The 27856-nt window shown below is 37.5% G+C and overlaps 2 long non-coding RNA genes across 3 annotated transcripts in view; one reads left to right on the forward strand and one right to left on the reverse strand.

The window, feature by feature from the left end:
• Positions 1–27856, reverse strand: part of LOC123616384 (uncharacterized) — an 866081-nt gene that overhangs the window by 68244 nt on the left and 769981 nt on the right. The gene's annotated exons all lie outside the window — the stretch shown is intronic.
• On the forward strand, positions 1910–17046 carry LOC105067662 (uncharacterized). Of its 2 annotated transcripts, XR_012502537.1 has the most exons (5): positions 1910–2418; positions 3407–5020; positions 13292–13427; positions 14570–14657; positions 15475–17046. It is a non-coding gene; the product is annotated as an uncharacterized LOC105067662 (long non-coding RNA). The 2 variants fall into 2 exon arrangements; XR_835174.3 differs by having other exon boundaries at positions 2360–5020.

The following is a 27856-nucleotide window of genomic DNA, read 5'->3' on the forward strand; positions in this document are numbered from 1 at the left end:
GAGATTGAGGAGAATGCTCTGATTTTCTGCCTATTGGACTGTCCCTTTCTCAGAGGGGTGTTGAAGTCCCCAGCTGTAACCGTGGATTCATCTATTTTTTCTTACAGTTCTGTCAGCCTTTGCCTCACATACTTTGACACTTTCTTGTTAGGCGCACACACATTGAGGATTGCTATTCTTCTTGGAGAACTGACCCCACTGTTATTACACAACGCCCCTCTTTATGCCCAGTAACGTTCCTTGGTCTGAAGTCTCCCTTGTCAGGAATTAATACAGCTACTCTTGCTTTCTTTTGATTAGTGTTAACATGGTGTCTCTTTCACCGTCCATTTAATTTTAATCTCTATGTGTCTATATTTAACGCAGGCTTTTGTAGACGACATATAGTTGGGTCTTTTTTTTAAATCCACTTGGACAATATCTTTTAATTGGTGTATTTAGACTACTGACATTTAAAGTGATTATTGATACAGCTGGATTAATATCTATCATATTTGTTACTTTTTTCTGTTTGTTGCCCTTGTTCCTATTTTTGTCATCCACTCCTTTTCTGCCTTTTATGGTTTTAATCAAGCATTTTATGTGATTCTATTTTTATTTCCTTTCTTAATTCCATATAAATTATACTTCCTATTTTTACATTTTTAGTGGCTGCCCTAGAGTTTGCAATATATAACAACTAATCCAAATCTACATTCAAATAACACTGTAACACTTCATGAATTGTATAAGTACCTTCTAATAACAAAATGTTCCTAATTCCTCAGCAGGGCCTCCATTGCAGTGCAGTCTCCCTACCTGGGTAATGGCTTGCACAGAGTTCTGCTCAAGGGCTTCTGTGCGTGTAGGGATTCATGGGTTTCTGTTTGTGGATTCTCTGGGTCCGCCTGTCCGTATCGCCACTTTTAAGGGTGGTGCTTTGCCCTCTGGCCTTAATTCTCAGATAGATCTTAGAAGAGCTGCTGATTTTTCAGTTCATCAGTTTTTTACTTGTTAGGATGGAGTGATGACATCTAAGCTCCCTAAGTAGCAAACAGGAAAGTGAAAGTTACGTGTGTTGTTTTAAGCTGATAATTTATGGTAATATTGTTAGGCAGCAATAAATAACAAAATATTAGCAAATCAGAACAAAAATGTGACTATCTTACTAAAAGACACTTCTTACTAGTTACAGAAAACTTACTTCTTACCAGTTACAGAAAAAGGAAAGACAATTTAATGCCATTTCATGTCAAAAAATCTGCAGACTAGTAATAGAAGGGAATTTTCTCAGTATGTTAAAGGGAACCTACAAAAATCATCAGTTCAGAAGTAAGGCAAGTAGGTTTTCTCTCTCCCTTTCTATTCAGCATTATACTGAAAGTTCTGACCACGGGCTTAAAACAAGAAAAAATGAAATGCTTATATACAAGAAAGAAAGAGATAAAAGTCACCTTTATGTGTAAACTGTATGATAAACTTTGTAAAAATTTCTAAGAAATCTAAAAAAAAAAGCTACCCAGAACTAATAAGTGAATTTAGCAAGCTGTATAATACAAAGTCTATTTATAAAAATCAGTTATATTTTTATGTTCTAGTGAAGAGTTTAAATTGAAATTTTTAAAAGGTCATTTATAATAGTATCAAAAACATGAAATAATTAGGGGTAAACTTAAGGAAGCCCTAAATAATTTTGATAATTTTATAAGGAAACAAACTCCATATTACAAAAGGAAAAAAACAGTCTTTTTTCCCATCCTTTACAAATTTCAAAGTAAATCGGTAAAATTTCTCACTAAGTTTCTCATTTTCAACCTAGGCAGAGGCGTACACAGATACATTTTATTTATCTCCAGAGTAGAGAAACTAGCAATGAGACTTCCTAGTCCAACAAAAGGCATCAGATAAGCAATATGTGGACTCACGGGATGATAGGAAAAATAGACCAAGCGAAGACAAGAACAAGGATTTGAGAAACTTTCTGACAATTCAGGGAGGAGTCATAGCAAGAATATTGACTCTTTAAATATCTGAGCACACATAAGCCCGCCTCCCTTCTAACCCACATAAAAAGCAAGCAGAAAACACCAAAACCAATTAAGAAACTCAATGTAGACACAAGCATTTCAAAACTAATACCAAACCTCAATTTATGAAATAAGTACAATGTGATAATAGAATTATATTCACATGATGAATTGGAATTATTTTTTCCCCTTCGTGGTGCTTATCAAGATACAAAAGGAATGTAAAGAATGTGCATGTGAAAATAAACATTTTCTCTTTTCCATGACAGCATCCTGTGACTGATAATCTAATTGGAAGGAAAAGGAAGAAAGGGAAGAATGAAGTTTTTTACTTACTCTTGATAAAAGCAACAGGAAGGAGACTGGCATCAGGGAAGATAAGTCGGGACTTAACACGCTGATGCTCCCTGCGGTAATTACCTCCTGTGTCTATTTTTGATCCTGCCTACTTTGTGATACGTGATATCATAATGAACTGTTGATTGTGTTTACGAACATCTGCAAGGTGCTCATTTACTACTTCTTTCCACTTGGAAATGCTGTTTTGTGTACTGAAATGGCTTGACCAGCTGAAAATAATTCCACATCATTTCAACTTAATGACTTTGCCTAAACTCAGTTCTACAGAGGTTTGTTGCAACTTGCAAAACCATATCCTGGAGAAGAGGAAACAATCCATACTGTGTATATAATTGCCTTCAAGCACACAGTATGCTGGTACATTTGTTACCAGAAACAACTTCATGATTTGTGATTGGCAACTGCATTTTGACAGTAAAATGACTACTCACCTTCCCCCAAATTAGCAGTAAATTTTTATCCTAAAAACCATAAAAAGCTTTGCAAACAATATATCAAATTCTGTAATATCTTCTTAATACAACATACCAAAAAAAAATGAATTTATACTGAAGAACTTTTTGTCATATTCTCTATTAAGAAAGCCCAAACTGGACTAGAATAGGCAAGCTCCCAAATCTAACTATGATTAAGCACAGTTACTGAGCAACTGTTACCCGAGACGGGCCTCTCAGTCAGTAACATTTATTAAGCAAAATTAGGCTGTGCAACTTGGTGAAACATTAATAGTTGTTTTAAATTTATCCATAATGAAAAGTAATGGAATTAGCAATGATTGATCATCTGCAAGATGCCTGATCATCATAAACATCCTGTTGATATTTTGTTTCTCCCTCAAATTTTGAGGAGAATCTATTATTTTTACAGCTGAAGTAACGGGCTCAGGGAGGTTAAGGGCTTTAACCAAGGTCACAGAGGTGGTAAACGGCAGAAACGACTTGAACGATGGTTTATCGGGTAATAAATGGATAGCTCGTCTTGGTCATTGTATTTCCTTTTTGCCCTGAGATATAGCAAGTAAGCAGTTTCAAATTTGGCAGGTCTAACTGGACATTTTCATCAAGGAGAAAGTTCCAGGTGTGTGGTGCTACAGTAACCTGATGTGCGGAGGAGAACCCCGCGTCCAGGGCCCGGGCCCTGTGCTCCAGTTCAGCTCACCCGGGAAAGGCCCTGTGACCCGGAACCCGAACTTCGCCTCCGCGCTTTAGCCACTTTGTCTTTAAAAAGAAAACCTGCTTTAAACCCTCTTAGAATCTTTCTGTTCCTGTCTATAAACCAACTAAAAGATAAATAAAAGAACAGCAGAGATATTAAGAAAAAATTCATTTCTCTGAGTTAGATGCATTATCTCCCACTATTGATAACAGCGATGTAGGAGTCAATAGTATGGATCATCACAACTAATTTTACCTATACATTCCTTTCAGACATTTAAATTGCTCTATGTTTTTGCCATTATAAATAACACTGTGAGACTATTATTTCCCTGTATATCTTTGTAAAGTTATTTATTTGCATTCCTAGAAGTGGAATTATTAAAGAGCATATTTATCTAATTTCTTTATACAAAATGCTTTCTTCTAGAAAGGTGTTACAAATAAACATTTTCTTAAACCCATGATAACACTGAATATTGTTATTCTTTTAAATAATTTGCCAAAATTGTAGGTCAGAAACAGTGTGTGACATATTTGAATGACATTTTAAAAATTTCTAGCGATGGCTATTTTTTCATATAATATGGCTGGAACAACCACATCCCTGAGAACTCCCTCACGTGGCTGTAAAATGCAGAACTCAGTTCCTGCTGTGGCCTTGCCTAGTGACTGTCTCTCCAGGGCTGCGTGAGTGTCCCCATCTCAGAACCCAGATTCCCCCTGACTGGGAACACAGAGGCGGGACAAGCAAGGAGGAAGCCTTTATGGTCCCTGTAGTCTCACACTGTCACTTCTACTCTATTCTATTCATTAGAAGTGAGTCACTGAGTTAGCCCACTTTCAAGAAGAGAATTTATGACTCTCAGAGGAAGGCATGCCATAGAATTTGTGGACATCTTTTGAAACCATTACAAGAGCTATTTATATACATAGATGCACTGGAATAACCCAGAACCCAGGTGAAGTTTGAGCTTTTCCAAAACCCCATACATTAGTTTTGCCTTTTCTTGAACTTCATGTGTATGGTATTATATATGAAGTACAGTCTTTTTGTTTAGCTTTCTTCACTTAATATTATGTATGTCAGATTCATTCATGTTGTTGCACATAGCAATGGTTTATTTACTACTGTACAGTATTCCATTGTACTTTGAATGTATGATAATTTATTCATTCTACTTTTGATTATGAAATGTGTTTCTATTAAAACTTTTTGCCTCACAATTTACTTTGAATGATGTCAACTAAATGCATTAATATGCATCTTTGACTTATAATAATTTACCCTAAAATGTGTACTTTGACCAGTTCTCAAAGAATGTGAGAACCTTGCAACACTTTAACTCATTTACAGCCAATATTCTTTTAAAGTCACTCACATATTAAGCCTTCCTGGTGCGCTTCACTCATTTCTGGAGTTCTGTCTCTACCTCTGGGAGCATGTTCCTTCAGCAAGACTTGGTTCCTGTAGTAGTTCTTGGAAATTCAGGTCTAATGGTAAAAGTCTCTAAACTTTTAATTTCTAAAAGATGTCATTAGTTAGTCTTCATTTTTGGTGGGTATATATTAACAGGATATAGATGTCTAATTTGACTATATATTTTTTCTTCTTTTTTAGCATGTTAGAGAGATCATTTCATTGCTTTTTTGGTTTATATAATTTGTTCAGAGTTAGTTGTCAGTCTTACTGTTACTCCTTTAAAGATGACGATCATTTTTTTTTTCTGTGACTGTCTTTAAGATATTTCTCTTTATTTCTGAATTACTGCAGTCTGACTATAATATGCCCATTTGTGTTTTTAGTTGTATTCATCTTGCTTAGAAGTTGCTGAAATTCATAACTTTATGTATGTGATCAGTTTTTCAAGCCTTTACCACTACAGATATGACTGTTCTTTTTCTCCTCCATTCTTAGAACTCCCATTACACAACATCAGGCACTTCAGCTCTATATTCTAATATCTCTTATGCTCTGTTTTGTTCTTTCCATTCTTCTTTTCTTCTTCTCTGCATTTAGTTTGGATATTTTGTATTGACCTGCTTTTGAATTTTTTAATCTCACCTTCCAGTGTGTTCAGTCTATTGTTAAATGCATCCAATGAGGTCTTACTTTTAGTCGTCACTATATTTTTGATTCTAGGGTATTTATTTGTTTCCTCCTTGCAATTCTACTTCCATATCACAATTATTCCTTATTTATTTATTTCCTCTATTTTATTTAACACTTAAAATCATGACTTTAGTTATTTTAAATACCTTGCCGTAACTCCAATATTAGAATCATCTGTGGGCTGACTGCTCTTGTCTCTTTTTCCTTTTGATTATTGGTCCCATTCTCTTGCCTCTCCACATCAGTGGTTATTGATACTTTTTATTTTAAACCTGCAGTGTGTAGAAAAGCCTGTAGATTATTTTATTTTCCCCAGAGTGGTCCCCTTTCCTTTGTTAAGCAGAGAGGATAAGAAGCTAGATACCAGGATACAATTAGAAGCTGAGCTGGATCCGGGCTGGGTTGCAATCTCAGTAATACTCTGTCCCTTTCTAGTTTGTTTCGAATCTTTGAATATGGCCCTCATGAATTTTTTATCAAGAGTCTGGCAGGTCTCTGGCCCCTGAGCTCCAAAGATTACAGCACATTCATTATTGCCTTCTGAGTTTTTTGTTTGTTTGTTTGTTTTTTAATTTTTTTTCACTTAACTCTTGAGTTTTCATCCATGCAGCTTTAAAATCTTACAGGTTATCATGAGGAGAGAATGGGTATGTGTTTGAGGAAGGATCTCATCTAACTCTCTCAGGCTAATTATGGCCCATCTCGTGAGAATTTATTGATTGTATGATTGTGGCTTTATCATGTTTAAAGAAAGACTTCCTTTTTTTTAAAAATAATCTTTTATACATTATTTAATGGTTAGATTCTATATTTATTCCTCAAATATTAGCACAACCATCAGTGGCAAGAGATCTTATTCTTCTTATTTGTTCTAGAAACTTACCTATTTCATAAAAATTTCATTTATCAGTTAAAGTTGATGTCAGTTGATTATATCATTTATGTAATTAATACTCCTTTATTCTAATATTGTGCTTTCAGCAAACATTTGCTAATATGTTAGCCTGTTCATACCAATGTTCACATCTTTATTGCTTTTTGTTGTACTGTTTCCACCTATAACTTTCTTTTTCACATTTTTTAAATTGCATGCTTAGTTTAATCTTCAGTGTCTCTCCTTTGCTAATATGCAGTTAATGCCATAAATTCCTCTGAGTACTGTTTTAGCAGCATATGAGTTTTGTATTATCTACTTAAATATATGTATACTGCCTAGCTTTAAAAACTTTCCAATTTTATGATTTTTAAAATTTGTGAATTATCTAGAGGTATAGCTTCTTTTGGTTTGTTTTTGTTATTGAATTTTGCTTAATTTTACTGCTTGTTAAGAGATAGAAATCAGTTATTTGGCAAAATGCATTTATAGAATATCTTTTGTTGCATTTCATAAGTGATTAAAAAGAATGAATATGGTGCAACTTTTTGACCAAGTTAACTAATTTTGTTGTTTAAATATTATATAATCTCTTTTTCATTTGCTTGAGCAATCACATACTTAAAAGCCATATACCTTCACTGAAGAAAATCTGGGAAATGTGAAAAATAAAATGCAGCAAAAATATAACTTATAACCTTACCATCCAGTGATTATATTTTGTTTTATCTTTTTAATTAATCACTAAAACCCCTTCTGAAATGTACCATATTATACCCAGATATCAAATACACAAAGAGACAGAGACAGAGATACAGATACAGACCACTGACCTTCCCCCCTTGAAAAAGTGCTACCACACTTTTGGGCTTACTTAGCCAAAAGGCGGCCAGCCTCTACGTCTGCGAACATCAGTGTCTTACATCCTACCATTGATGATGTTTCAACATCAGTGATGAAACATCATCGAACAGCTACATAGTGTTACTAATGGAGATTAGTTCTCCCTACTTTGATACTTGTTCTCTGCCTGGGCAACCTCTGGGTAAAGATAAAAAGACCTAGAAATTTTTGTAAACCCCATGCATGACTTCAGTGAGAAGCTCATCAAAGGGAAAAAAGTAAAGGTCACAATCTCTTAGTTTAAGGTCCTTTTCCCAAAGAAATACCCTCTTTTCCTTTGGAAACTAACTGTGCACATTGCACAGGAAGCAACCTAGTCATTACCCTCTCCCCGCCCCCAAACAGCAATGACTCCCTTACCTACCCATTACATTTGAATAGCCTAGAAGACCCCGGCTCTTCAGGTACTTGGTGTCATTCTTTGCCTGACGTGGATTTTCTAAAGAGAACATTTTATTAATTAGCTTGCTGTTAAAAGTAAGTTCTTTTCTGTTGTTGTTGTTGTTACTTCAGTTGGAAGACCTGGATTTCCTCAAATTCTCACTTAGTTTCATAGTAAAATTGGGGTTTTTTTGCTATTCATTTTATCTTAAAAACCAGGTTGCTAATACAATTTAGAATGATAAAGGATTAATTAGCACCTGTCTGAATCCTGAAGGGATTTTATGAACTATGTTGATTTCTCTTTTAGTAAGTTTGTGATAAAGCTAATGAGATGTTGTCAAAGAAAAAAAAAATTATTCTGACATTCGTGAAAGACAGTAAGGCAGATTTCATTCAGAGGGACTGCTGCAATGGGGGTTTTGTACGAAGGGAGAGGTGGGGCTCAACTCCAAATACAGCAAGGAAAAGTGGGGATTTATAGCAGAGAAGCAGAGCTGGGGGCTCGAGGGGAGGGAAAATGACTAAAAGGGTAGGCTGAGTCTTGCTAAACTGTCCAAACACGATTCGTATCGGAGGCAGGCCAGAGGGATCAGACATCACCTGGGGGATGGTGAGGATTGAGGAATCTGGTCAAGAGTCCAGGGTCATCAGACACTGAGGGTGGGGAGTCTCTCTAAAGTGGCTTAACAGGATTTTTTCTAAAACTGGACTCTGCAAGGACGGAGACTGATGCCCAAGGTTGGGCCTAGTGGAGCAGAGAGCTCAGAGGAACTGGACTAAAGCTTGATCAAAGAAGAGAATTTCTGTCAGTATGATAGTTTTATTTGCATAGAGATTGATGGCTAAGCCAGCCCGTGCCTGACGTTCCAAAGGACAGGAGAAGTAGTATAAATGAATTTAAATGTGAAACAGCTAAAATTCAGTAAAATAGTGACAAAATAAAAAGCCTTATAAAATGGAGGGGGTATTTTTTAGCAAGATCATGCTTTATATTTGTATAATCTAAAATTGTAAAATGATGGTCCTAAAGAGAATATTAAGGTTCATAAACTCATCCTGTGCACTTTTAAAGAAAAAGTGTGTGACTGGGTTACAATCTAAGTTATTTAGTTCTGCAGGCTATGACTTTCAATACAGTAGCTGGATAATCTTCTATTTCAAGTCTAGTTTATTTATAACACATTGTAATCTTCAAACATTGGAAATTATCTTTGATTCACTTTTTACCTTGACAGACATATACATTCACTGATGTAGAATTTAGTGTTGCAAGTTTTTGAAAAAAAAGATTTTTGGTAATAATCTTGAATAACACGGGCATTAGAGTCAGAGAGATCAAAGTTGAGCACCTGAACTAGGATTTATTAGCTTAAAGGCTTGGAGCCAGTGATACAACCTCTCTGAGTCTTATTTGCTTCATCTGAGGATAGTAATATGAACTTATCTTGCAGGTTTATTGTGAAGATTAAGTAGCATTTTATGTGTATTGTGCAGGTAGCAAGATCTGACACATTGTAAGTATTTGATAAATAACCTCTATTATAATTTTCAGCAACAATAAGAAAGTCACAGTCTTCATAACAGAAGTCTTCCCAACTCCTGTATTACAGAAAGTTTAGTCTCAGCATTGTTCCAACAGAGGAAGAAGACAGAGAAAAAAAATACCCGTCCTTGGTATTCTGTTTATTTTGCATATTCAACAGAGGAAAGAAGTAAATGAAAGGAGAGGATCTTTGCTGGAGAAATTCTCCTTTTTTTCAGGCTGTGACTTATTATTATAAAATGACAAGGCAGGCTTTTCAGAACTACCATAAAACAATTAAATAGCCATCCATTGTTACTGGCAGTTATTTCCATAGAGCACCTCCCTTTGGGGAAAGGCTAATCCATAATAAATGTATTTCCTACACCTGAGAGACGGCACAGGTATTCACATTTCATAGGGAGTAATATTTTCTTTTGCAGTTTCTCCCCCAGGTGCTTTATGTCCTTCTAGGGCATAGCAGAAATAGTAAAATTTCAAACTCAATGAACTAAAAAAATGGTCTAAAATCTTGAGCGCTATACAAACAGAACTATAAATACACATTATTGCATCATTTAAAACTGTTTTGTATCATCTCATGTTATTATAACATGCCCGTATCTGCTCATATTCCTGTTTACCCCAAATAAAGTCATATGCATAAAAACAGAGCATTTTAAATATGCTATTTGTTTTTATAAGGCCAAATTAGTAGGAAGTTGTGTTTTTCTAGAAAACAAAACAAAAAACTTTTAAACTTCAATTTATAGATGACAGTGCATTTGTATGTGTTACGCTGCCTGAGTGTCACAAACTGTATTCTAATGAAAAAATGTTTCTAGTCAACAACCCTCCTATGGCAATGATTTACCTCAGATGATTTTTTTGTTGTTCCAAACAGCGAATCTTTACTGAGACACAGTAATACCTATATTCTTTTGTTTCTAACTTTTTTACATCACAAGACATTTTGTTACATTTTTCAAATAAAGTGATATATTTGCTGAAATTACAAGAAATCTAATAACAGAAAATTTTCATAAATAAAATTCTTTCAGAGATAAACCCTACTACATCTCACAGGGTCGTGTGTAAAGAACAGTTTCATCTTAGATCTGCTCTCTGTTAATGTTGCAAAGCATTGATTATCAGCAGCCTGCGGTACGACTGTTTCTATGTACATGGATCATAAATTTGAATTTTAAACAAATCCCTCAAGTGAGTTTTTAGATAGTCCTCATATGACACTTTCAGAAAGACTGATTTAGAGGATTATTTTATTCTTCATTTTCTAATTATAAATAATCAAGAATTTACTTCTCAAAAGTGAACGGAAAGGACATTGAAGGCCAAGTCTTTTGAGGTTTTGTTGTGTTTCACTGTGGAAAGTGTAGTTTAATGCATTTAAGGAGAATGATCCACCCTATATACGAATAATGGTCTCCAACCTCCCAGGAAAGGAACTTGATAAACTTTATGTCACAGTGTACATTGAAGACTTTGGTCTAATTTTTTGTCACTAGAACAATAATTGCAAGGAAAATACCGTTTGTGGAGGCACCTCATGTGAAAATGATGTCTTCTCACATGGATTGCCAGGAACCTACATATTAATAAAGTTATAACAGAATCACAGGGAGGAAACTTCTTGTATAGTAGTAGAATTCTTATTTAACATTGAAATAGCTTTCAAATTTTGAGACAGGACTCTTGAATTTCAAAGTTTGAGAGATAAGAAGAGATGTTACAGGTTTTCATAAAAATTTAAAAATTATTTTTAGATCATCTGTGTGTATGCACTTGATCCCACCTGCATTGTCTGAATGAGAAATCGCCTAAAAATTGAGTGAGTTGGTTCCTTCCCCAAGAGTCAGTACAAAATAGAACTCGAAATAACTTTTTCTAAGTTCAACAATTTATGAATGACTGATTCAAAATGGCATGCTAAGGGAAACTGAGATATCCATCCATTTATTCAATAAATATTCATTTGGTAACTACTAGGTCTTAGGGAAAGTACGACAAGATACAGTAAAAAATTAAAATTTAAAAGTTCCTGTTTTCATGGAATTTGAGCTTATCTAGTGACCAGAGACACAAAATAAATTTCTAAAATATTGATGTTAGTGATTATAAGTGCAGGATTTACAGAAGTAAATATTAGAAGAAGGTAATTCAAATAGAAGTACCGAGGAATTTTCTTTGAACAGAGTAATTATCAGATGTAGGCCTTAAGCTTTGATAAGAACTAGCTACAGAAAAAAAGAGGGCAGAATGGAATATGTTTCTAACAGAAAGCCATCGGTGAGAGCTTTTTTTTTTTTTTTACTGAATTCAAAGTTTTATTTTTCAAATTGGTTATGTAACAAAGTTACAAGCAAAGTAAATACACATCCTATTTATGACAGTTTTAAGCCACCTAATTAAAAGCATTATATATTTAACATGGAAATGGACAAGAGTTATAAAAATTAGTCATCACAGCTATATCTTTCTAAACTATTGAGCAATCCTGTCCTCAAAGATAAATCTGACAATGAGAAGACATTTGAGAACAGAACTATTTTAATCATTCAAATAGCAAGCTCAGTATCTGTTTCAAATTCTTTATTATATACATCATGGTTGCACAATTTTAGGCTGGTTAGATACAATTGGTTTTCAGAATTTCTTTGAATATTTCCTAGATTACTACATGCAAGTGACCATGAAAATATTTGGCATTTGTAAATTTTGAAACTCTTTTAATAGGCACTTACATGAAGGAAAACGTTACCATTCACAGATACCCACATTGAAAATAGATGCTCCAGCACATGGTTCATGGAGCTCCTTGCCAGTTAAGAAGCTGGTTACTGACCACTTTTTCAAAGTGCCGTAGTAGTAAAACAGGCTTAAAGAAATGTAACTTGGGTTACTTAGCTTACTCATAAAGTAAGATTAACTGACGAGACTTGCACTGAAGTGTATAAAAAATATTGGTACAAAAACCAATGAACCATAAGTGAAAGTAGTTTCCCATATCAGGCTTCGTTTTAGTTCCTACACCCGACATTTAGTGTATTTAAGATCAGCCCCCATGCATAGCATAAGAACAGATGACTGCAACCTTCTTTAGAGGCTTTGAACAAATTGTTAAAAATTTTTAAACAGAGTGGATGAAGAAGTTTAAATTTTTTTGAACTAGACAAAGTTCCAATTTAACAAATATGAAATTGTCCAGATCTGGATAACTACATGCTTCACTGGTTCTCCTGAGTTGCCCATCCTCAAATTTTCCCCTGAAAAGGGAAGAGAATATTTGTAAAGTCAAGAAAATTGTATCTGTGTATATGTGGTAAAGAGATTCCCTTAAATCAAAAAAAAATTTTTTCCATAAAAGTATTTATGGAAAAATTATACAGTTTCAACGAATCCTAAAATGCCAACATAAACAGTGTACCTGTTGTACAGCAGTAGCAAAATGGTTACTTTAATATGGCCAAAAAAAAAAAAAAAAAAAAAGCTACTATGACATGCCACATAATTCCTTAGGGAAAAAAAGTTAATATTCATACCACAGAAGACTTCAAAGAGAAAAAAATTCAGGAAGCCATGGAATGGTAGACTCAGAAGCACCTACAGTGAAACACTCTGTATGCATTTCTCAAACATATGTAAAAACATAAATACAGTTCTTAAAAATATTGAGATGCCATGTTTTATATCTTTGTAGGATGTAAGGGCTACTCAGGTTTTCTAATTTTATTTGAATACAAAATAATTTTTTTGCATGTAGAGAATAAGAGGTGGTCAGGTGGCCGGAAGAGGTTTGGCTCATCAGGGACTGGGTGTTTAGGAGGTGAGAGATGGCAACAGAAAGGTGAGAAGGGACTAAGTCAGTCAGGGTCTTGAAAAGCACTATAAAATCTAGAGCAGTGGGAACCACTGAGATTTTTAAGCTAATATGATTATACTTCTTTTGTTTTTTAGAAATACCAATCTAACTATGAAATGGAGACCAGAAAGTAGAGAAAGAAGAGGCAGAGACATCAAAGAGAACGCTGTGATGGGAGCCTGGGCGGAGAGGTTATCAGAAAAGTACATGCATTCAGGAGACGCTGGGGAGGTAGTATTTGCAGGTGTCTGTGAGTCACTGGATGGGGTCACTGAAGATGGAAATGTAACAGTGCTAATTAGATTTTTCAAATAATTGAATGGACTATGTTAGCCTTCCTTGGGAAGGAAAGCACAGAAGAAATAATGTAATGGAGATCAATACAGATTCAGTTTTGGACATACTTATATTTTCTATGGAATATGTAAGTGAATCTGTCCCACAGGTCATAAAATATAGGATTTAAAGCTCAGGAAAGATGTAAGACATATGGAAAACAAATAGCAAAATGGCAGACATAAATCCTACTTTAGCAATAATTACATTAATGTCAAAGGATTAAAGACTGCAATCTAAAGGCAGACACTGACAGAATGGTTTAAAAACAAAGAAAAAAGATGATTCAAATATGCTGTCTGTAAGAGACATACTGTAGATTTAAAGACAAATAGATTAAAAGTAAAAGGATAGAAAAATACATACCGTAAAAATACTAACCAAAATAAAGCCGAAGTGGCTACATAGACATTAAAGCATGAATCATAAATAGAGAGTGAAAAGGACATCTCATAGTGATAAAGGTCAGTCCATTAGGGACTTGCTCACTGGAGGAAAGGCCCTTAAATTTGATCAAGTTCTTAAGGGGATCCATAAACCTCAAACTGATTAAGAAATCCTGATATTGGTAGTATAATTGAAGCTTTAGGAATAAAAATTATTCCTTGCCTCCACATGTGGTGAAAAGAGGTGATTAGAAAATAATGCTAAGGCGCACACTAAGCTTTAGGGCAGAAACACAAGAGACTTAAAAGCAGACACGAAAAAGGTGCGTGTAAAACCGGGGTAAGAGCCGTACCACAAGAGCGAGACGCCCCAAAGCCCAAAGGAGGGAGCGGCAAGGCGGACAACGTGCTCGGCACCAGGTGCTGCCAGAGCGCGTGTGTTTAAGTTAAGCCCTTACCTCAGGTGAAGTGAGGCAAGCCAGGACTGGGAAAGGCCCACAGCTGTGCCAACAAAGAGACCAGCTTGGTGTGTCACATGTGAAAGCCAGCCTACAAGGAGTGCGCTCTAAGTGACACAGAATTGAGGGTTAATAGTTTTTATGTAAGACGTCTGGCTGAGGGTCGATCTCACGTTTAGTCTTCTTCCCACAGAAAAACAAAAACAAAAGCAAAGGGAAACAGGAACCTTTGGGAGGTGCTGGATGTCTCTTCCCTTGACTGTGGTGTCACAAATGTTTGTGTAAGTCTGAACTCATCAACTTGTACCAATAAATATGTGCATGTCTTTGTATACCACCTATACCTCAATAGAGCTGTCAGAGTTTTAAAAAATAAAATAATAAACCTAGGGGAAAAAAAGAGTCTGGCATAGAAGGGAAGAATAATAAGCTAAAAACAAAAGCAAAGATTAATGAGGGCCTATAGTCTTTCGACTGTCATCAAAGTGGGGAACGGAGTCTTTGCTACCATATCCCTTTGAACCCAACTCGGAGACAAGCAGTCCCAGTAATGGCAAGATTCTTCTGACCCCCATTACATAAATTCTCAGGTTTCTGGTCTATATAAAGAGGACTGCAGCCTTCAGAACTGTCAAACTTTTACAGAAGGAAGTGTTTCATATTATTTGTAACTTGAGATACTTGTAACTCTGTGAGGAGGAGGCTAATACCGTTTTAAAAATTACACAGGTCTGTGCCTTTGTTTTTTACTTCGTCCTAAAAAGTAAATACATGATGGCCTGAATGGGCCAGCACCCTGCAGGGCAAGAGGCCATTCCACTCACACACATACCCAGCTACCTGCTGGCTCGCGTTGAGGAGCGTGGATGATCGCTTTAAATGCTTTGCTTTCAAGGATGATTAGAAGCTCATTTCCTCCCAAAGAATTCAAGGAGATATTGAAATTGCATTTGTAATTATTTCCCTCGGGCTTACCCGTTTCCCAATTCCTATGTCCTCTTACTTAAAATGTAAATTTCCTGAAAGTGTTCTCTCTTTAACAATTTAATGCGAATTACTTGATGACATTTTTTTTTCTTGCATGACTTTCTATACTAGAACAACATGAAAACACCTAAGATGGAAAACAAAGAGTCAACTGCCTGGGTCTAGAATGATGGGGACCACTGTAATCGTCTATAAATTCTTAAAGCTCCCAGGACTAATTATGACAACAAATATAAGCATTCTGGAGGGAAAGAATAAAGAAAATAAGCCTTCCATGTTGGTTTTGATCCAGGTGCATTTACGCTCGTTTTTGAAAGGCAATCTCAGCAGTGGCTAGAAGTGAGGTTCTGAAGTCTGACTACCTGTTGTTTTTGGGTTTTGTTTTTTTTTCCCCAGTGTCCATGTATCTCTTTACTACTTAAAAGAATTTTTCACATATTTTTGATCCTCACAACCACCTTGCAAGGTAGGCAGGTTTTGGTTATACATCCTAATGAGGTATTCTGTTTTTATAATCTCACCCACAAGTCAGCAGAAGAGGAGACCACAAAGCACACACGTCGCTTGGGTAAAACTTGTCTGTGACACCTGACAGACGCAAGATCGAATCGATCCTCAAACAGTGTCTGCTAGTTCACCCTGCCCCACCTGTGATGAATGTGCCCCCGGCCTCTCCTGCCTCATTCTGTAGCCCTGATTTATGTCTCTGTGTTTTATTGTGAGTAATATGTTTACCAAAAGTCAGAAAAATTATAACATTGAAGAAACAGAAACCAGAAGTGAGGCGGTCGGGTGTGCAAGAGTTATAGCAAGATTTTTATGTCAATTTAGCTCAACACTGCCAGTATATTTTGCTATCGAGCCAGAGTGAAATCTCTCTTGGGTAAAGGCAGATATCCAAGGGACTTCCATTTCATTCCAATTTTCAAATAGAGGATTTTACTGGACTCATGTAAACATAGACTACGCTGTTACATGAATAAATAAAGCAGAAGACATGGTACAGAGTGAAAAAAAAAAACTACTTCTTGGGGAAAATACAATTACATAAAATTCTCATGGAAAGTTCTTGTGCACTTTGAAATTTAAATTGCATGGCAAGCTTGGATTGCCAGTATTTTTTACGCTGTTCATTTCCAAAGTGATGGTGCCTTCCATTCATTACAAATAGAAAGCAACTATGAAGCTTTAGAAAGTTAAGTACAGGTGCATAGCTGTTGATCCCAGCCTAGAAGATACACTTTATACAGCCAGGAAGATTATGCAGAAAAGCCCAACTGTGACACCATGTTGTTAGACAGCTGAAGAAAGATTAAGTCAAGGGAAGGGAGTTCTACTTTTTGTGCAGCCAACTCTTACGGTGTGTTCAGTTCCACACAGTGAAGAGAATAAACAGTAAAGTAATTAAGAGGAAGTCTGAACCCAGATTTGTTCAGCTTGCTTCTTAGAATAGTTAATATTAACTGACTTTTACATTAAGATGCACTTAACTTGGCAAATGCATGAAAACTAAATCACAAAAGCTATTCTAGACTAACACTCACTCTTCTAGGATTGGGGAAAATGACTCAGCCTAAGAAATATTTTGTTTAATTTTGAGATGTTTCACAGAGTGAGACTATGAAAAAAGTTAACTTTAAAAGCAAGAGCCAAACATTTTGTTTGTCTTATATGTATATAAATATAATCTAGATAATATAAAATATAATAATTTCAAGAGATAATTGATTATTTTAATAAATAAATAAAATCAATAACCATAGTTACTCCTTCAAGCATTTCTCCTGAAATGGATGGGTAGTGACTATATTTAAGGATATTTTCATCGACTTTGTTATATTACCTGACAATTTAAAAGATACCAGAAGATATTGCTTCAAGTTCTCTTTTTCAAATTCAGCTTAGCATTACATTCCTACTTCAGGGGCCCCAGATTCCTTGAGGCTCAGTTCAGTCTCTAGCTCCAACTCCCTCCCCGGGGGTCAGGCTGGCCCAAAGCTCCAACCCTCAATCACAGGGTGGGTCTTTCTGGTGGCCAGCCCCCATCCAGAACCCACCCTGGGTCACTTCATTACCATAACAAAGACACTCCTAGCACTCAGGCAATTCCCAGAGTTTTTGAAGCTCTGTGTCAGGAACTGGCGACAAAGATCAGATATGCTTTTGTTCTACCACAGATGCCCATTATGCGTTCATTTTATCTGGTCTCACAATTGATAGAGAGCTTTTAACATTTTGTTCAGACGTGTACACCTTAATATTCTTCCATTTTTGTTGTTACTGTTTTTGAGATTACTTTCCGAGGCAATAAATCCCTTGCATAAGTTTCATATATAAGATACCTGTATACATAGCTACATAGAGACATAGATATAGAATAGAGAGATAGGTGGATAGAGTCAAATATAAAGGAAAAAGAGAGAGAAAAGGTTCATAGGTTCTAGATGTACAAAAATACTTTTCTACCAGCAGCTTAAAATTATTTAGTTATAGTCTACATGGTTTACGACAGAAACAGCTAAGAGATTAGAAGAGACCAAGATTCTAAGACCTTGAGCCTGAATTGCCCTTCTGCTCCAACATAGAGGACAAGCAGATGTACACGGTGAAGCAGCCTCGGGTGTGTCTGCTGGGTCCCTGAAGTCATGAACGTGCTGTGAAACTCTGTGTCAAACCAGCCACAGAGAGCTTTTCAAAGCAGAAGGAAGATGCCAGCACCCTCACAGAAACCAGGCTGGCGCTGGAAAGTGGGCAGGAACAGTTAGAGGGAAAACTGAGTGTGTTTATAACGCAAAGAATAGAGGGCCATGGCTTTCTTCTAGCCTGAGAAGTACCAGTTTTCTCACACAGCCCAGGATAACTAGAACCAGAAGCATTCTATGGTTGACCAGTGTGTCGGTGTTCTTCACATAAGCAACTGTTTCCCTGTCTAGTCTTACTTGAAAATGCCCTCTCCTCAGCCCAGCTTGTCCTCATAGCTGCAGCCGCCCTGACTGCATTTTTCCTGATTCCAACTGCCTTATAAATGCTCCAGTTTATCCATGAGCTGGACCATTGGTTACATATTAGAAGCAATGGGTAAAGCTCTAAAAATACCCATTCCTGAGCTTACCCCCACACTAATTAAATTAGAATCCCTGGAAGTGAGGTTTGGGCATCTCTCTCTCTCTCTCTCTCTCTCTCTCTCTCTCTCTCTCTCTCTCTCTCTCTGTCTTAAAAGCTCCCTGTTGTTTTAATGTCTGGGTCAGCCTTTCATGCAGTAGTTATAAAAGCAACTTAAGTTAATAGCAACATTATGGTTAGTTTTCATTTCGTTGCAAGGTACCAGGCTAAATTTAACCCCACTGCTCAGGTCCAGGGAATTTGAGAATGAATAACCATAATCCATTTTTTTTTTGAAAAGGAGTATATAATCCCCCAGATATCAACTTTTTTCTTTCCTTAAATTAGGGAAAGTTGCACAACATCAGTCTTATGAGATCTTTTATGGAATATATCAGTGGAGCACATTTTCAGATGTCCCTACACTGCATACATTGGAGCAAGATCAATTATAAAGAAAAGAATTAGTGCAGCAGTGTTACAGCTGAAGTCTGAGTTCTTCACACTATGACGACTGATCTTTCAACAATTAAGACTAAAAGACAGAGAATGTTTCCCAATTAGTGTTTCCCCCTGATATGCACAGGCGAGCTGGGCCAATTAGCAATGCATCAAAGAAGGAGGCAGACCCCACAGAAGCAGTTCAGACTGATTCATTCATCTTTCACTCTTTCAAACATGTTTATGAGTGACTATCATTCTAGACTGATACCAGGTACCACTCTAGGCACTGAAGACATAGTGACTAAGATAGAAAATAAAGTCCATGACCTTATGGAATCTACATTCTTCTATAGGAGCCATGTATAGAGAAAAAAATGAATGCAAAGTATAATATTAGGTAGTAATAAATGCCATGAAAAACAATAAAGCAGAATAAATGGATAAAGAAGGATGCAAGGAGATGCTAATTCAGAAAGGGTTGCTAATGAGGATCTGTCAGAACGGGTGGTGTTTGCCAGAGCCCTGAATAAAACGAAAGAAAGTCACACAAATGTCTGACAGAAATGCATTTTGGGATAGAAATAAAGTAAAGGCCTTAAGGAGGAAATAAGCTTAGAATGTCTAAGGGACAACAGAAGTCTGTGACTAAAATATAGTGAGGGAGCTGGAGACAAATAGAAAACGCAATTTGAGAAATAGCTGAGGGCCAGTGCAGACAAGGCCCTGTAGACAAAAACCTGAAAAAAAAAAAAAGAGGAAAAGAAAACAGAGAAGAGCTGAGCTCTTGCGTATACCTCCAAGGTGATTCACTTTAACATTAATTTTACATAATTTTAATGAATATTATGTATAAAGAAGAGGTACATGGTCAAAAAGATTGAGGAAAATACTGGCCTGAAAAACATTAAGCATGTTTCTTTGCTGTAGAGCTTCTTGGAACATTTTATAATCTGATCTGTTCTAAATCTAAGACAGAGATTTTTCAAATTTATTGCCCTTGTCCTTGATAATTTTTTTTTCATGGATTATCTCCCAGGACAGAGGTTCTTACCCAAACCCCATAAAAAGATCTCCATCAAGACAGATAAGTAGCTGACACCAAAACGAGATCTGCAGCTCAGTCTGCACGCTATTTATCACTTGTCAAAGGAATACACAGAGACAACAGCACTTACAAAATATATCAGAGTATCTGGACAGAAGTGTTTTAGGGAGATTCAGCCTTTAGAAAGGCTGGCTTGCCAAGTAAAAAAAAAATCAACAGGTATTTAGTTCTTCAAATACTCCTTCTGCCTTGCTCTCCCTTCTCCTGTGTTTTACATTACACGTACGTTAGACTGTTTGGCACTGTCCCGCAACTCTACAATGTTCTTTCAGTTTGGGTAATTTCTACAGGTTTTTCAAGTTCACTGACATTTTCTTCACCTGTCTAGAGTTTATTTACAATCTCCTCAAAGGCAATCTTCATTTCTGAAATTTTAGTTTTCATTTCTAGTATTGCCATTTGATTTTCACTTCAGGATTTCCTCTCTATGCTAAAATGACCCTCTGGTCTTGCTGGCTGCATCCTGCCCTGGTTAGACACAGCTGGCATTCCACCTCCTCCCTGCTGGTGTCTGGCTCTCTATAGACTTTAAGCCAGCTCTCTGGTGAGTTCCAGAAGAGTTGCTGTTTATCTACTTTCTGAAATTACTGTTGTTGTAAGGTCGAAGCTACACTCATTGCAGCTCTCAACCTGCTAATGTGGAAACGAGTCAAAAGGTGAGAAACATTGCCAAGGACACTGAGGCTATACCTAGTTTATTCATGGTGAGATAAAAACAGTTTTCTCATGCTTATCACATCTGCAAGTGTCACAATATAATCGATATTGCAACAACCAAGGATAAACCCATTTTCTTTATACAGTCAGTAATTTACAGGAACGATGGCCCAAGGCCTCACTGATTTTGTGGACTAGAGCCAGACAGGGTGACTGTTCTCGCTTGTTTGCTTAGCTCAGGGTGCACAGGAAGTTCCCTCTGGGCCAGCGGTGGGCCATGATGTGCACACTTACTTGTAACTGAGGCAGGGTGAGGGAAGGTGTCATACTGGCTTTTATATCCTCCTTGCATCTATTTAAACCTGAGTTAAACATTTTAATTAAGGCGATTTTAAAAAATTAAACTGCTCTTATTTTATTACAAGGTTTGCATTCCGCTCTCATAGTCAATCTTTTCTTTGGGCTTCCAATGTTCCAAAAAATATTTCATTCAAGATTTAAGGGAAGCCACCTGATTACTCACCAACAATCTCAGCACCTAAAATGGAGGAAAAATAACCAGCATCAAGCCATTTACAAAATCTTCTTGTCTCAGCTTTTTCTTGTACAAGACAGACCACTGCATACCATTCATTAATGATATTCTTTGGGATCAGCCAACTTTTCAGTGGCCAAAATGACTGGCATCAAGCCCGAAGCATCACAACTATCATCCAGAGACCAGATTTGCATCTCTCTAATCCTACAGGAGTACACAGGGCATCCGGGGTCCTCACTACCTCCTCTGTGAAGATGTCCACCGCCAAACGGATCACATGCTACTTCCTTTCCAACCAGGTCCTTCGCGGAGCACTTCCTATCCCACCTCCCCTTTTGTACCCGGTCCAAGATCCGGTCTCCACCTTTCCTGACCTGCCGCGGCACTTATCTCCTCTAATACATTCTGTGACACCTGATTATATTCTGTCTTCTGTCTCTCTCCAAACATTTCATGGATCGTGTCATTCCAAAATTGCGTGAGTCCCTAAGGGAGGAGGCACGTCAGTCTTATTTTGCATTCGCATGTTCCCTTGCATGCTGTCAGGCATACAGTGAGCATGTGACAAACACTGAGTTGAAACAAGTTGAAATTTCTTTGCTGAAGAGAGTGAAAGAGAAAGAGTGGGAGAGGGGCTTTGGTGATGGGGACCAATTACATCAAGCATAACGGCGGGGAAGAATCTGCTATCATTCTCCACAGCTGGAGTTAAATATGCTGAAATTCCTATAGAATCGCCCCTCTGATTTCTGCACTCCAGGGTTACCTGTCTGCTCCTGTTTCCCCGGAAGCCAAGGCTGTCACTGCACATCCCTGAGGTCCTGCTTGTGTCTCCTCCTCGTTTCTTCTCCTTTTTGTCATTGAAGATGTTCAACTTTCTCACAGACACTGTGCCGTGGGTTCTCTTCAGTTTCAAATCTTGCATCAGTTACTCGTGACGAGGTGTGTTCCCTCACAAGGCACGCACAGCCAGGCAGCATCAGTTCAACCAAGCATCATTCCAGGGCCAGGGAATTAGCAGGCTTCCAGAACCACTGTGTTGGGGACTGTGCTCTGTTGTTTGATGCTATGGGGGTGACTCAGAAGTGACATGACAGAACTGCTCAAAGTGACAGATGTGACATCTGCAGCAGAGCCCACCACACAGCGTCGGTATCCTCTCCGTCCGAATGCTGCCGTGTCCACACTGGCACTGGATTATCCCCGTCTCCCAAACAGCACACCGCCTTTATCTGGTTTACCGCCCCACGTCTCAGTCAGGGAATTAGCAGACGGCATGTCTCTGTGATAACAGAAGCCGATGACAGCTCTGCCACCCTTCTGCCACCAAACTTATGTTGGTGTAATGGAAGATTTGTCTATTATAAATTGCTACATGGCCTCAGGCTTCTGCACATTTATGATGGTTCCTAGCGTGGTATTCACTGCAAAGTTGTTCAAAACTGCTTGCTGAGGATGCCAAATACACTGTTCTTGTCCAGCATGCCTTTCTGGACTATTGCTGGAATGCTAGCCTATTTCACAGCCTAAGACATTGAATCGCTTGAGTAAAAAGCATTATTCAACACTCAACACTTTGCTTTTTCTTTTTTGTCAGTGACCTTTAGTTGCTCATAAGAAGAAAATGAAGCTAGATCTACTGTATATCTGTCTTCGATTTACTGGCCAGAACGTTATCAATTATGTTTTGCTCAATAATATCAAGTCTTTTCAGATTTTCTCTGGGGGGAAAAACAAAACAAAACAAAACAAAACAGCAACAAAACCATCTACTTGAAGCTGCCAGATTCTCGTTCTGCTGCTTTATATTGAAAGATGAGAAATTTGGCTAAACGGAACTAGATTATATTTATATGAGGAGAAGAGAGTAAAATGAGTATTTCTGGTAGGAAGTGTGGTTATGATTAATTTAAAATCAAATCACAATGACAGTATGGTCACTTAAATTGAATTTAAAAAAACATCCTTTAGTTATGCTATTTCAAATAAAACGCCAAGCAAACAATCATGTTTAAAAATAAGATACACATTTAAATATAGCTTTTTCCCTCAAGAAAATGTCAGCAAGCCAATTCCTTAAAATCCACAACATATGGTATTTTGAGTAGCTCTATCAGTCAGCATGTAAAAGTAATTTATGATTTTCATTAAAGAAACTTGAAATTTACTCATTTGACACTAATACCCACAACCAGGAAATTTCAGACCCAGGGAACAAATGATCATTCTTCTGGAAACCCTGGGTTATTGACAGCCCTGTTCCACCGCAGTCACTGCCATCACTGGAGGAGGGCTGGATGCCAGCAGACCCTGCGCCTTCTTCGGGGCACTGACTCCTGGAGGCGGCTTGCACCTTCTAGGGTTACCTCCTCAGGAGGAATTCTCTCATATTCTCTCTCTCTCTCTCTTACTTTTTCTCTTCTCTCCCTTTCTACTCCTATTATATGTATGCATGTTTATTTGCATAGATTTACTGACACACTTGGGTTCATTTTATATCCACCACTGGGCAGCTTATCTCACTCATCCCTAACAATACACTACAGTTTTCTTTCTACTTCTGTAAATGCTGTGTGGTTTCATTCAATTTATCTGCAGGATAGTGTTCCATTGAATGGATTACATAATTTATTTATTTTTGCAAAAATAGAATAAACAAGTTGATATTTTTAAAGGAATGCATGCACTTGAGGAAAAGGAATTATCCGGCTGTACAAAAGCAAGTGAAGTCGAACTCAAGCGTCTCCTTTCACTGACAACTGGGCTCTGCAGAGACAACAGGGTTTTAAGTTTTATGGTAGTGACTGCTGTAATGGAAACACTTGTATCTTTTTACCTGTTTCCTCCTTTGTCAACTTGATATACTGTCTCTTCACCTTTAACCCTGCACTGTGATGATGGGGAGTTTAGCATTTTCGTGCCACCTCCTTGTCCTCCTCTGCCCTTGGGTTTTGTTGCAACTATCATCTTCATCCTCACCATTACTACTGTTATTAGCTGTAATGTTTGTAAACTTGGTGCTTTTTTGGCTTTTTTTTTTTTTAAATCATTTTAAATAATCCATTTAACCTCTGCTGCTTGACTTATCATATTTGTGGAGCTTATTTTTATGTTAAGGTAATACCAGCTGTTATTAGAAACAAACTCTGGATCTCGGTGGCTTAACAATAAAAGTTCTTTCCTCATTCACATCATTGTCCAGTCTTTGTATTGGGTATCTTTTCTGAAAAGCCTTTTTTTTCTCCTTACACCTTTTATGATTTTCTGTTTTATATTAGGGTATTGAAAGTTCATGATGACTTCTCCAGGAATCATCTTTGTCTCAAGAGAATTTTCTCAGTGAAAACGTATCTTTTCACATCCTGGGTAAATGTTTGTCTATAATATTTAATTATCTGTTTCTCCCATTGTTATTTTTTTCTTTGACAACTTCCTGTATTTCCACAACTCTTAATATTTCTAGACTTTCCAATTTTATGTGGTCTTATTTTTCCAGGCTTGATTTTCTCAAGTTTCCTTTTTAGAACTGTTGTAAATTCAGAATTTCTTTTATAATTTCAGAATCATATTTCAGATTTTTAAGAAATCATTTTTTCTCTGATCTTAGTTGATATACGAAGTACTTCTTTTTACGCTTCTGAATTATATACTTTGAAAAATTGCCTCTGAATCTCCACCTGTTTCTTCTATACTCAATTGTTCTGCAGTTCCTTGTGTTTGGCATTCATAGGATTGTTTTATCTTAAATATCTGTTGATTTTCATAGTTGTACCTGCACATGATGAATGAAAATGGTTGATTAGTGTGATGCGGCTTATGCTGCTTTCCTCCCCTGTTGAGATGTCTTAGTTCCCCAGTAAGCCTCCACGCTGAATGGGGGAATGACCAGGAAGCCCACATAAACTGAACACCCTGACAGAAAGGCTTTCTGCAGGGTGTGTGCTGGAGAGTGGTGTAGACTGGGTTTCTCAGAAAGTCGGCTCTGAGACCTAAACATGCATGAGAAAATTTATTGGGAATTGCTCTCAAGATCAACTTCTGTCAGGGAAGAAAAGAAAAGAAAATGAGGTAAAGGGAGAAGGTGGGTCATAATGCAGCCAACAGAGAACTTCAGCCAGCCCCACAGGGAGTTCTAAAACTGGACACACCCTTCATGGTTGCCCCAACTTGGCCAAACAGGTTGGGTCTTTAAGTCTTGTATGCACCAGTCACTGGAGGGGACAGGCTGCTGGAAGAAAGGGGATGGGACTTTGGTGAACAGCTTTCTTCAGCCTGAGGTGATTCCCCAAATGTGTAGACAACTGAAGCCTATTCTTGAGTAACACTCTCAGCACTGGGGGAATGTCCTTCAGTACAAAACGGATAGTGTCACAACACGGCATCCATTACAGGAGCATGCAGATAATTTGCGGACTTCCATATTGCCTCGTGGGAGAGCCTTGACCCGGGGTGGAACTTTGGCTTTTTCCTCTTTCTGTGAGGGAGAACCAGTGTTCTATCAGCCTCTGCTTCTTTCTTGAGCCCCACTATCCTCACTGGGGACCTCCCTCAACAGGTATCCTTCTTTAGGGAGAAGGTCACAGTCTTCTTTTTGAGGTGGAAAACAATGGCTACTGCCGATTCCGTTTTCACAGAGAAGGGAGACAGCTGTCTCAGAAAGCTCTATATTAAGTCATCCTGCCGTCACCCCCATGTCTCCATATTGCTCCTTTCACTGATCTGCCCCAGCGTGGGGAAGACCCGTATTTTCCTCTGAAGTCTTGGGCTATGGCTTCATCTTTCTTTAAACATTAATCCCATTTCATCTACTATTTTCCTGCAATTAAAAAAAAATCTAATCTAGACCTAGAACAGTTTCTCACCGCTATTATCTTTTTCCTTCTTAAACCTGCCTTTTCCTCCATTTCATTCATGAGCAGGAAGCCTGTGTATTAAGGTCTCATCTCAGTAGAATGGAGTGGATACTGGTTAGGGTCAGAGACAGACATCCCACCCAGCTCTACCACTTACAATCTACATGACCTAAGGCCAATTATATACCATCTCTGAGATTCAGGTTCTCTTTAAAGCGGAAATAATAATATGTATTACAGAGTAGATGTAAAGATATAAAACCGTTTCGCACAATACTTGGCACATAACCTGCATGGAGAAATGATTGTTCTCATTCCCTTTACATCCCTCATACTGACAGTCAATGTATCTCATGTTCTTATGAAAAAGTAAAACTTTGATACTTTAATACAATCCAAAATCTATCAGAAAACCAGAGTGCAAAAGACTTTAAAGATTCAGTGAGGCCTGGTACATTTTTAACGCGGCATAACAATGTGACAGCTTAGGCAATGGCGCATATAATATTATCACTGCTTGGTGCTGCCTTGAGATTTCACAAAATGCCACGTGCAGCGGTGACAGCATTTTATATTACAGCTTTCTTGCTTAACACTTCGGCTTTTAACAATGTTTTATCTTATATTCTTTAAAAAAATTGATTGATTAAAATAAAGATAAACTAGATATTACCTAGAAGCTGGAGGTCAATCACAGAATAACACAAGATACATTAGATTCAATGAAAGTTTCTCCATTGTGATATTTGAATGGCGTGAAAGAAACATCACAGGACATGGCTGGCCTTCCTCTTGCCAGATATCTGACTTTCCTTTAAGCCAGTCACTTTAACGTTTAGCCTCAGTGTCCTCAACTCTAAACCCAGAATAATATTTCTCCTGTATAAGTTTCCTTGAGCTGCTGAAATAAAGGTTCACAAATTGAGTGGCTTAAGCAGCAGAAATTTTTTCTCTCAGTTCTGAGGCTGGATGTCCAAAATCAGCATCAATATTTCTGGTTCCTTCCAGAGGCAGAGGGAGTCTCCCCTAGTTTCTGGCGACAGCCAGAATCCCTGGAAATCCCCCGACATACAGATGTGTCACTCTGCTCTCTTCACATTGCCGTCTTCCCCCGGGACTCTTTTCTGACGTCTTCACACGGCATTCTCTTCCCTGTGTGTCTGTGTCTCAATCACCCTCACCTAATACTGACACCAGACGCTGGATTAGGGCCCATCCTGATTCATCATAACTTGGTTATATCAGCAAAGACTCTATTTCCAAATAAAATCACATGCACAGATACTGGGGATTAGGACCTGAATGTATCTTTGAGGGGAACAAAATTCAACCCATACCATCTCCTAACTTATTATAGTGGTTATGTTAGTTCCGATGCTCTGTCATGCATCAGAAACTCAAGTAAACAAAAGATGAACTGTTTTAGGAAAGGTTCTGAAACATCCCTCAATTGGGCAGGACATTATGAATGAAAGGAAACTGAGGACAGCAATGTGAGAGGGTAGTGGGGAACTGCTCTCTTGTCTCTGCTCATCTATATACCTCTGTTCCATTCTTCTCTAGTTATAACTAACCTTCTCAGTTTTCTACTCTGTGTAACAAAATGGCTACCAGCAGGCTGAAGAAAAACATCTGATGGAGAGATATTGCTAAGAACCCCTGTGTAGATAAGGTGGGGATGGGGAAGCAGGGAACGCCAAGAAGCTCAGAGGGACAGTCTTGCCTACTGACCTTATTTTTCTCAGTGGAGAAGACAGTGGACTTATTTTCTGAGACAGAAGAGATTTTGATGAT

Source organism: Camelus bactrianus, chromosome 26, assembly GCF_048773025.1.
Source record: "Camelus bactrianus isolate YW-2024 breed Bactrian camel chromosome 26, ASM4877302v1, whole genome shotgun sequence".
NCBI lineage: Eukaryota > Metazoa > Chordata > Mammalia > Artiodactyla > Camelidae > Camelus > Camelus bactrianus.